A 12,932-nucleotide genomic window follows, 5' to 3' on the forward strand; every position below is an offset into this window, starting at 1 on the left:
AATGCACGCATTCTTGTGCATAGAGGACCTAAATAATGAACTCTGTGCTCGACTCGCCAAATGGATATACCGCACTCGCTCCTGCAGACCTCGGTGCGGTATATCCATTGGCTCTTCTCGCACATCATTCATTATTTGGCCCTGCATGCACGCGCTTACGTGCATTATTTGTATAATGTATTATTACCCTTCTCCATTCTAATAAGTCGAGTGCCTATTGAAAGGGATGCTTCAGGCTGGAGATATTTAAATCTAAATAAATAGAGTAAAATTCACAGAGCAAAATGCTGAAAATTTGATCAAAATCAGATAACAAATTTATATTGAATTTTAAAAATTTGCATTATTCTAGTGAAACAATTCTATTCATGTCTTCATGAATATTCATCAGGTGGGCTGATGATGTCACATCCCCACTTTCCTTATTTTATCACATGAAATCATAAATGTTTTATTTTTTCATAAAAATTTTTAAGATGTGTCTCCATTATGATAAAATAATTTGCAGCATGCAAGAAATAACCAATGCACTTAATCAGTTGTTAATTCAATTGGTTTTTAGTTTATGGTAGAAAAATCTTGAATAAACCTAATTTTATATGATAAAATACAAAAGAACAAGTGGGGATATGACATCATCAGCCCACCTATTGAATATTCATGAAGACATGCCTAGAACTGTTTCACCGGAATACTGCAAATAACTTTGTTATTTTTTTATCAAATTTTGCTCAAATTTTCAGCATTTTGCTCTTTGAATATTACTCTATATAATCTTCAGCCTGGAGGATCCCTTTAACAGAAATGTAGACTGGTTAAAAAAAAGGATCTGTCATACATACACAAAACATAGAATGAAGTAAGTGTAATCAGTATGTAAAAATAATGATACATTTATGAATTTAGCCAGATATTGGGGTCTGACGTGCACCCATGAAATATTTCAACATTGGAACCAAATGTGCTAACTTCACAAACTAGTTAAAGGTCAAGTCCACCCCACAAAAATGTTGATTTGAATCAATAGAGAAAAATCAAACAAGCGTAATGCTGAAAATTTCATCTAAATAGGATAAGTTATGACATTTTAAAGTTTCCCTTATTTTTCACAAAACAGTTATATGGGCAATTCCATAGGTTGGTGGACATGAGCTCAATGTGTCTTTGTACATATAGCCCATCTGAACCGTAACGTGAGTAACCACTTTATCTGCACCCCTTGTAAAAACCATGTGTTCTTTATTTTTTTGATTATATACAAATTTGTCTCCCTAATATACTTCTTTGAAATGGATATAATCAACTTTCATAAAAGCCTTGCATGAGGACACTTTTCGCTTATGTCCACTTTTCATTTTATGCATGTCCAAATCATGTAACATGAGTAACCGACATATTTCAAAGATTTGCCAGGAGCATAATGAAATTTCCCAAGTTTTGTTTTTATACAAAGGATAGTCAGACTGCGTACTATGTTGTGATAAAGAGATGTTTAGTTCCTATCAATAATAATGGAGTTACAGCTCCAAGTATGAGTCAAGGTGTCTCCAAGTGTAACGTGAGTAACCGTGGAATAGCCCATATGCACAACGCAGTGATATGCAAATGAGAGTGTCGATCATGTACCCCACTAACTATTTCTTTTGATTTTTATAATAATAATAATACTAAATGTGATTTATAATGCGCCAAATCCACTTTGCAGAGTGCTCAAGGTGCAGTGAAAGAAAGAGAGAGAGAAAACAGTACAAATACAAAGATGAATTATAGAACAATTAAGAATAGGAAGCATTGAACAGACTTTGTTTGAATTATAAATACAATATTTCAATTTTCGCAGATTTGAAAATGATGACCAACTTGACTAAACCCCAAAATGCTATTAGTTCCACATGTCCAGGGAAGAACAAAACTTTGTTTCACATGACAATGAGGAGAAAATTCAAATTTTTCATATGTCATATAATGAAATACAAAAGAAATAGTGAGTGAGTGATTTCATCAGTCCCCTCATTTGCATTCCGACCAAGTTGTGCATCGCCATGGGTTAATAAGGGCCAACTTTAATGTACATGTAAAAGAAGAAATAAACTAAGCAACTTTGAGGTTACATGTAACTGTCTTTAATAACCATGGCCAAGATACCAACACAAGGTGGCGCGCTTACATGTACACTGTGTGCTTGCAACATTGAATCATCATTATTTACTAAAACAACATACAACACACTGGCGCATATTCGCATAATAACTGTTTTATGAAAATGTCATAACTTTCTTATTTCACATTCGATTTTGATGAAATTTTGAGTCCTATGCTCGTGGATTTTTCTCTTTTTATCAAATTTAACATTTTGTTGGGGTGGACTTGTCCTTTTAATAACAAAGTATTACCAAGTAGAAGTTGCAGAAATATTACACAAACAATTCCAACAGCCATTAACCTGACTACATACATGTATAGGCAATTTATGGGATGAATTTCATTTCAATAAGCCAGTTCACGGTTAGCTCATGATCAACTTTTCTCCAATGACCTTTGTGATTTTTCATTAGGATAAGCACTATCAATTTCAAATGTAGATGTTGCGTAAGCTTTACCGGTAGAGTATTCAAATTCTAAGAACAAAATGCATTGTATCGACCAGGTGACTAGAAAAGTACATCAGGGATGAAGTTTGGAAATCTGTTTTATTGTCTGCCTTTGGCACATTTGACTATTGTTTAGGCTACTGTCAAATACCAGTGATTATGAAGGCTCTATCTATTACTCTTCAGCTTGGATGTGATAAATATTTTGAAGGAATACATGAATAATCATCAAATCACAAATGCCTATGTCAGTGAATTTGAAAGCCCCCTTCGTGGTTGTCTCCAATGACCTTTTTCTGCTCGTGCGCAGTTTACAACCGTGAACAGGCTTATTCAATTCAATTCATGAATGAATGCATACCCACTCTCTCCATCTACAATGTAAAATACAACATCAATTTGGAGACCTTTCGTTTTCTGTGACGAGCCATGTGGACGTACGAGATTAAGGAATTTTGGGAGCGCTGGGCATGCGCGAAATAATCTGTGACGAGCCTTCTCGTTCACTGCCCAAATCTGTGACTCGTATTTGAGGGTTTTGACGTTCAGTGTCATAGTGCTCGAACGTGTGCTAGTTCGTACATGATGACGTCATCCAAGCGTAGCAAAAATGAATGAAGCCGCATCAACATTCGAGTTTTGTTGATTCAGCAGGGCCGGTAAACTGCAAATTACTGCATGTTACCAGCGTTTCCATTACATTTAGTGTGTCCGGGGGAGTGTTTCATCAACATTTTCATCCGACAAATCGTCAGATCTGACATCTTTCTCTGATGTTAATTGGCTGAGAGGTACTGTTAACGCCCCCCAGGTTTCAGACACTACATATCCGATAGGTAATTGATGTTCTATTTCCAAACAACTGTGTTTTTACGGCTTTTTGCGCAAGGGTGCAAATCTTACACCCACAGTCGCCCCACTGGTTCGTAGCGTGATGCTACGCCTGATTCTCCGGCCGAGCATCGGCCCACGGCCCACTCGCTATCATGGTAGTATATGCTGTGGCCTGGCACGGGTACGTTGACTTAAATCGAAACTGTTTTCATCAATGTACAAACGTGATACTGAACGAGCGGTGTCACCACTTCCGGTGAACTAGGACTACGTTGCAGTCGCAGACAATCGAAAGCTCCTTATTACCATTTCTCATGCATGAATATGCTTGCCCACTTGAACTAATTCTCACATGTGACAAATTATCCACATTATGGATTCTGAGCGGATCTGCAGTGTACATGCAGTGTTTGTAATTGTCAGTTATCAATCATGAGGCTCGAATCCTGGCATACTGTACCACTTCAACACTTTCTGCTCAAATGGACTAATGCCTTTCCTGTCGCCTTTTGAAATGTTCCGTAATCCTTCAACATCATTTTTTTGTTTCAGATGGTGAGACTTACTATTTAAAGGTCAAGTCCACCCCAGAAAAATGTTGATTTGAATAAATAGAGAAAAATCAAACTAGCGAAACGCTGAAAATTTCATCAAAATCGGATGTAAAATAAGAAAGTTATGACACTTTAAAGTTTTGCTTATTTTTCACAAAACAGTGATATGCACAACTCAAATGAGAAAGTTGATGATGTCCCTCACTCACTTTTTATTTTGTTTTTTATTGTTTGAATTATACAATATTTCATTTTTTGTAGATTTGACAATGAGGACCAACTTGACTGAATCATATCGTATTAAACAATGCTCATTTCACATGTTTAGGGATGAATTAATCGTTGTTTCACTTGACAATGAAGAGAAAAATAGAATATTCCCTATTTCATATAATAAAATACAAAAGAAATAGTGAGTGGATTATGTCATCAGTCTCCTCATTTGCATACCCACCAGGATGTGCATATAACTGTTTTGTGAAATTAAGCAAAATTTTAAAATGTCATAACTTTCTTATTTTACATCCGATTTTGATGATATTTTCAGTGTTATGTTTGTTGGATTTTCTCTATTTGTTCAAATCACCTTTTTGTTGGGGTGGACTTGTCCTTTAAGAGCAAACCTATTTTAGGTTGTCAAATATCTTTAGCGAAACAGAAAAAGTGAAGAAAAATAGACTTAAGAAAAAAATCTGACCATGGAATAATTTTCCTGGTATCGCATCGCAATTTGCTCCACATTTTTGAAAAACTGCTGTGCATATTAAGTCTTTTGTTTTGCATATTTTTACATAGGACTGTACATTACTTAATAATTGAGAGCTTTTCTCTTATGACCAAAATGCTATTCAAACTTGTAAAGCAAAATTATTCCCTGCTAACATTTATAAATAAAGTTTTGGATGTTTGAAAAATTTGATATTTAATTCAAGCCATCATCATTCCCAATTGGCAATTGGGTACATGTTTGGTATGACACTCCCATTTACTGTGTGTTAAAATAGATACTTGCTTATTTTTGGTCGCATATTTTCCAATATTTCATAGAAAAATGAAGGTTGGAAGGAAGAATGGAAAGCAATTGATGTATTTTTCATTGTTTGAAAAATAACACTAGTTATGTAGTAGAAATTTGGGATATGTCCTTACCCTTTATTTTTATATATTATGTCCAATATAAAATTCTTATATTTTATTGATTGTTATAACTTTACATTTACCATTATGTTTTCTTTCTATTTCTCTGTCTTTTCAGAAAAAAAACCTTTCAATTATTTGTTGTCCAATTTTGATGAAATTTTCTGCATTTTTCTTAGTGAATTTTACTCTATGTATTTAGATATAAATATTTTCAGCCTGGACCATCCCTTTAATGGTTAAGTGAGAAAGCAAATTCAAATTGGCAGGTTCATTCATGCACACCAATTACAAAATGTGTGTACCCTTCCATGCATGGAATTAAAGGAATCAAGTACCAGTGCTAAAAAAAGGTTTAGGATACAATTTTGCAGATTGTATATCATGTAGCATGCTGTGATAATGAAGTCTTAATGCTCTGTAAAATAATCATTCAAATCAAGCTATACAGTGTGTTCGAGGAAAAACACAATCAAGAATTCAGGGCCCTGGGAACAACTTTTTTTTACGGGGTGCAGGTTTAAATTTGACATAAGCAAAAAAAAAAGGGGGGGGGGGTTCATTACAAAATGAAGGTGATTTTGGTCCAAGACAGATTGGACAAGCCGGCAAGCAAAAAAAAAAGTTTAGTAAAATTTAGTAAAAAGTTTTTATTTTTGTCTGCGTACATTTCTGCTCTTTAGCATACTTTCTAGATTTTCAGGGGGTGCTGCCTATGATGAATAAGACACGCAGCACCAAGGTAAATCTCGGGGGTGCACCCCTGCTTCCCAGGGCCATGCAAGAATTATCGATTGTTATTTGCCACAAAATTTCATGATGCATTTTTACAGCTTATAGTTATATTATCCTATTTTATAAGATACAGTCCGTTAATAGCGTGTATACTTCAGACATGTAAACAATGTAAGGAAAGTCCATCAAAGATTCTTTTTGTAATTTATATCTAAATTTCAAAGAAAAGAATAACATACAGGTTTCTTCAGGCAGGTAGCTTTCTGATCTGAAATTGATTATGGAAGACGATAGACATATAAATTTTGTTGTCTAAGGTGTGTTTCCATAGTAATTATATGAAACAAAGTTATTTGTAGTTTTCAAACTGCCTGCCGTGTCAACAACCACAGTCTGAATTTTCATTTTCATTCTGCTTTATCGATGGTCAGCCATCTATTTTTTGTTGGATATCCTAGAAGCTACATCAGACAGCCAGTCAAAAAATGCATTTTTTCTTTTTATCCTGACATTTGTCACTGTTTTATTTCAATGAAAACCATTACAGACCCTTCAAAAAGCAAGCTCAACCCTCAATCCAAATTAGAATGAAAATTCATCACCTTTTATGTTTTGAGTTGAATTCATAAAGCAAATCCCATAAATATTTGGTGCAACATTAATATAAAAATGATGAATGTTTATGAGTGCAATGGACAGAATACTTCATGAGGTGAAAGATTAAATGATCCATTCAATGAGGCGTAGCCGAGTTGAATGGATCATTATTTCATCTTTCACCGAATGAAGTATTCTGTCCATTGCACAAATGAAAAAACATTCATTATTTGGTTTATATGACACCTAAAAAAGGCCCTTTTTTCATATGAAATTTGTGAATTTTGATGCAAAACATGCTCATGCAGTGCGAGTTCGGTCTGTTGATTGTTACGTCATTACAACATGCGAACTGCTGGTGCATGAGCTGCAGTCTCGGTGCGCGAGTGCAATGGACAAAATCGTATGGATCCAAAATTGCACGATGAATGGATCTAAAAATTGCACGGTCGATGACGTCATTGTAAAATGGGCTGAATGATCAATATCAAACAACCAATCAAATCACAAGAATCTATCTAGGTGTCATATAATCATAAACAGTCAATGAGCTACATTTATGTATTGACCTCAAAAGTTATTGCATTATATACATGTACTTTGCAGCTTAGAAAAATAGCATGAATCTTTTTTGGGGAGTGCCATTATAGCCTCAACAAGTTTGATGTATTTTTGTGTTGTCTTTTAAAACTAAACAAAAGAGAAAGAAAAGATAAAGGGGTGTGTAGTGAGTGAATGCAGCATGCAAAACATACATTGTTTTCAGTATAAAATAGTGGAGCCCCCCCCCCCCACTAAAGATATACAAGGATAAAAAAGAAGGAAATCAGGGAAAATGTGTGTCATAACACAGGTCCATGGTCATAAAGAGGGAAAAGGGGATGAAAGAGACAGAAATGCCTTTAGGGGTAGGGATAGTGGAAAGATGCTCCATAGAATAAAAATGTAGAAGAAAATACTTAAAATACAGGTCACGTGTGTGAGAGTCCTTGAAGAATGCAAACAGGTCTTCGAAACACCCGAAATAGACTTTCCAAGATGTTTAAGGGGTATTTACATGTAGATGCTGTTAGGTAGTGATGCCATTTAACATTTCTCCTGGAGAAAAATGGTAGGTAGGAACTTTAACCCTGATTGTTGGTTGAAGTGGAAGGGGTATCCCTGTGGGAACATATTGATTGTCACTAATTGTTACACTTTGATCTATTTTTAAGACATTTTTTATTTATTTGGTATGAGGATTTCGATGCATTTGATCTTTGGTTTATGGAAATTTTGATGATGTTTTTATTAATAAATAATGTCATTTTTGGTGTGTTTGCTTGATTCTTTTCAAATCATTTTGTTTTTTGGGTGGACTTGACCTTACAGCTGATTTTTTTGTAAGTATATCTCCCAGAAGTGCGTTTGAATATTGCCATTTGTGTTCTAAAAATGTTACAATATGAAGGATATGAAATAAGATTGTGTTTTATTAGATGAATTTACTAATTCTACTTAAAAATTTATTTTGAAAGGGTCCTGGATATATCCATGTATCTTATCTTGTTTATAAAATCCATTCTCAAGCATGGAATTGACTGAAGTTTCAGGATATGTAACTTTACTGAATTTGTAAAGTAATCCAATTAGCCGCCTAAGAGTAATGCTGATAATTCAATAAAAATTGCGTTCACAAACTCCGAAAATAATCCGCACTATTTTTACGAGCGCCCGTCCTGAAAAAGGCGGATAATCGTCATGGCAACCGCACACACCCCCTCCGATGCGGTTGTGTTGGAAAAGGGTGACCTTTACTTTGGATTGCGTTCATAAAGTCAAAATCTGGTCCCGATGCCGCTATTATGCGGATAATTGCAGCATCAAAATAATGCGGATAACTCTGGTCCTCCTCCGATTTTACGACCAAATTATGCTGCTATTAGCCACATAATTGGGTTTATGAAAGGGGTATAAGTGCTCCAAGGGATATTTTTAAATAGAAATTACTGAGAGAGGTTGCTAGATAACAACTTTGTATAACAACAGCTGATAAACCCATCCAATGACCACTACACATTGGTTGGAATGATAGATGATACTTGAGTACAATTTACATTACCGGTACTGATCTTTTACCAAATCTTTATATGGGCTTTTAAAACATGTACTGGGTTATTTTTACCATCTTTCCGACAGGGGGGGGGGGGGATGCCTTCCCCCTTGACATGATCTTGACTGGCACTAGATTTAAATTTCGCTCTTAACAGTCAGGATAGGTGAAAATGCATTGAATGACTACTACCCTTTTGTAATATTTATGTGCAATGATACTCAAGTTTAACTCATATTGTCTACCCTTCACCAAAGCTTTAGACAGGCTTACACATTGCTATTAAACCTGACTGCTTTTTAGTAAAAACACTAGACTCCAAAATCTTTCCCTTTATGGATGAACTGGAATGCGTTATGGATGAGGTGAAGACTACAAGAAGTTTTGTCCACTTACCAACATCCCTCTCATGTCATTCACTGCGTGTTTGAAGTAGTTTTGTAGCTCTTTAGGCACTTAACCTTTTCATTTTTTTTTTCTAAAATATAACATCAAGATAAGGTGAAAGATTATGTCACATGAGACTATGGCTGCGTTTATGCGACCTCAAGCCAGAATCATGATTTGAATCATGATTCAAAACACAAACATGAATCACAATATCACAGAATCAGCGTTTAGACAACCTTCATTCCAATGCTGTTTCTCCTCAGATTCGGGCCAATCCAGTGCGCATCACTAGTGCGCAGTTTGACAGAGGAAGTTTTTCGCACGTGTTTCGGCTCTCGAAAATTCTTTTGCTTCCATCAGAATTCAGTCTATACCTCATTTTGTTTACTTCTATCATAAAGGGTCCATATGCTTCTATTCATCTTGTTAGTTTATCCAAAATGGTGTTCGGAAGTGAATTTCAGCGTAGATCCAATTTGATATTGATACTGTATACTCAACAACAACTGAGATCATTGTCTGTCCAGTTAATTCATTTACTAGAACTTGAAGTTGAAGACATGACCAAAAAATGAAAAGTAGTGGACGATGCGATGACCAACACAGAACTTGAACATGACAAGAAATGAATTCATAGTCATGTACATACAATGAGCATATAGAGCGCCTTTCTGAGCTTGGCAAGAGTCAAACCGAAAGTAGCCCGACACAACAGTGAGGTCATATAATCATGATTGTAATCACGATATCGTTTATTCGAACATTTTCGTACGTGATTCTGCAGAAACGTCTTTCCAAACGCCCCTTTTTTCGTGTTTCATGTTTGTGATTCTAATCATGATTATATTCAATTTCGACTAAACGCAATCGTGATTCTGCAGAATCATGATTTGAATCATGATTCAAATCATGATTCTAGGGTAAAAAAGTGGCGGATAAATGCACCCTTAGGAGGGCCAATTCTACTGTTTAAAGGGGCGTGGAACAGACTTAGACACTGTTCTCACTATCGTCCTAAAACTAGTGTACTGGAAACTAGTTTAGCGGAAACTAGTTGAACGTTTAATGAGAACGGTCCAAAAGGGTTCAGAAAACCACCTCGCAATGTAGGTTTGAAGATCACTTTTCCTGATTAAACTCATTTTAGCATATTAAGTGAGGACACAACCGCTCTTCAGGAAGCGATGTTCGCGCTACTCCACACTCTATATGTGGACTGCCTACGCGCTGCGGTTTCAAATTTCGCATGAAACATGTCACCCCACAGACCGTGTTCCCATAGCAACAAGACTGTTTTAATGTGAAATGGTTTTGAAGACCACTTTTGGGTGATCAAATGGGAATGCTAGCAAAGCGATCTTCCAAATTGGTTTCCTGAACCGGATTCCAGTAAACCAGTTTTAGAAAGTATAATGAGAACGGTGTCTTATTTCCTCTTCTTTTTCTGAAAAATAATTGTTCTACCATTGTTGAAAAAAGATAATGTTTTCTGTATAGTCAGCGAATCCCAGAAGTTACAGAACACTGTTAGAATTTTAATGAAGTGTTTAAGAAACAAGTATTGCTTGAAATCACTTGAGAAAGGAAATATATTTACATGTCATTCGGGGTTTTTTTGAGGGTGTAAGAAGTAGCTTTCCAGACTCTCCAACTTTAGAAGTTTATATTTAGTAAACATTACCTTGGATTGCATTGAGTTTCCCAAGAAAAGATCAAAGTCTCTGTGCTCAAGGAGTTTTCCGGGAGCTTGTTTTATATAGCTTGTCAAACAAACATGGCATGTCCGTGGGGATGATATACCTTCATTGGTTATTCCTATCATGACCTGTTGCTGTGTTGCGTGAAGAATCTCGACAAGCGAGGGGGATATCCCAAAGGATGATGGGATAGATACTTCATTGTCCGAGCTTGTCTTGATCCCCCTCACCACTAGAATGTACCTCATCCGATGCTGTTTTGTATTGGTGCAAGATGTAAACATGTTGATGAATAATTCTACCAAGTATGCCAGCTGAATAAGTACTAGAGATGCACAAATAAATGTGTTCATACCCTACAAACTACTTGATTTTTTACAGTAAAGCTAGGGTTACACCAGAAACAATTTCTCCCAAATAAATTCAGACTGATTTTGCCCGAATATGGCCTGATTTGGATGGCTTTGGTGGATTTCTAATAGAGATATGGGTCCTGAATAGGTCCTGATTCAGCGCAGAATCAACAAGAATTGACCCAAATTTTTGCCATCCTAAATAAAGCCAAATGCCACCCGAATAGTGGCAAGAATCGAGCCAAAGGTGCTCAGAATTGAGCCGATGTGGCCCAATTGCTACGATTACAGCCGAATGACGACCGGAATCGTAACAAATATGGCCAAATGCGCCAAGCCTGGACTCTTATGCCCTGAGTGACACGAAGAGGTCCATATCTGCCCAGAATACTCTGTATGCATCCGTTTATCTAAGCTGAAGGCCATCAGAATACATCCCCAATGAAGCCCGAATGAAATTTGTTTAGGCCATTTTCGGGACTGTAATTTGGTGGACAATCGGCTGGTTTTGAACATTTAAAAATGAGCCGAATTCCAATGCGAATATTCCCAAATCCCTCCCAAATTTTCTCACATTCACGGAGGGAGAATAGAAAACAGTACTCCAAAAAGCTCCCGAATAAGTGTATTCAGATGGATTCGCAGCTGACTCGGTTCCGGTGTAACCCTAGCTTTAGAAACTATTCACTTTATAGCCTGACTAAAGCGAAAAAAATATAACATATATAAACAAAAATAACATATAAAAATAACATAGTTTATTTGTATAGCACACATATCCACCTTGATAGGTGCTCCAGGCACTCAGATATTACCCTGGCTAAGCTTGGCTACCGATTCCGGCGCTCACAGCTTTTTGAAGAATTACTTCCTGCCAATGGAAATAAAGGATCAATCATATAATTTCTATAATATTGGTGCATGTCTGCATGGTCTTATATACCAAAGAGGGGTAGTGACCAATAAATCATTTTGTGTTTGTGTGTTGATTCTTTGCTCAAACTTGAATTTTTTCGTTTGTGCATGTATAGCACCATCTTATAATAGTTCCCCCCTTTGAACATATAAGTGATTCAAACCCAGGAAGTCACCCCAAATGAATTATCTTTTAAAAATTTTTGTCACAATCCAAACATGGGAAATGGATTTATACCAAAAAGAATGTCTTTGTAATGACCGAGTAGATTTTCCTGCAAAATCTATGACATTTTATTGATTGATAATGACAATTTTTGATTGTACACACATTCTTAATATATAGTAAATGGGAATTGTTCCAACCCTTTTTTTTTTTGGGGGGGGAGGGAGCAATTATCATCAAAATAGAGAGAGGCTATAAAGATGTAAAAAATGACGCACATATTGTAAACTATATGTGTGTACATGTATTTTTATTGATAATTGTATAATTTTTTTGTTCATATCTCTTGTTTAAGGGATGAAATTATCAATAATGAATGCAAATAAAAATGAAACTCTCATGCAATAAAAAAAGGGATTGAAGTGATTATAAAATTGGTTTTGTCTCTTGTGTGAATCTGCATTTTCCCATATTCATAGTCTATGTTTTGTATGTTTCTCAATGTTTTTATTCATATAACCCCCAGACTATGACCTAATCTTACCCTGCCCACTGGCCAAGTGTCTGGAAGATGCTGTTTCGGTTACCATCATTGATTTTGTTCTCCTTTCTTTCATTTTCCTTCTATTTTCTCTCATCACAAAAGTTTTGCTCTTGGCAGCTTGGCTTCCCATGAATAGCATCCCTCACAGATTCATTGATTATGCCATCTGTTTTCCCCATTCTCTTTTTTTTTCCTTCTGGTTTTTTTTTGCCCTGGAAAAGTATTACCTTTATACACAACTTTGTGAATAATTGGTGACTAGGGTCACCCTATTTCTAATTGAGAAATCACTTTGAGGTTTACTGTAAATTTATTCAAATTGATGGG

This window comes from Lytechinus pictus, chromosome 5, assembly GCF_037042905.1.
Source record: "Lytechinus pictus isolate F3 Inbred chromosome 5, Lp3.0, whole genome shotgun sequence".
NCBI lineage: Eukaryota > Metazoa > Echinodermata > Echinoidea > Temnopleuroida > Toxopneustidae > Lytechinus > Lytechinus pictus.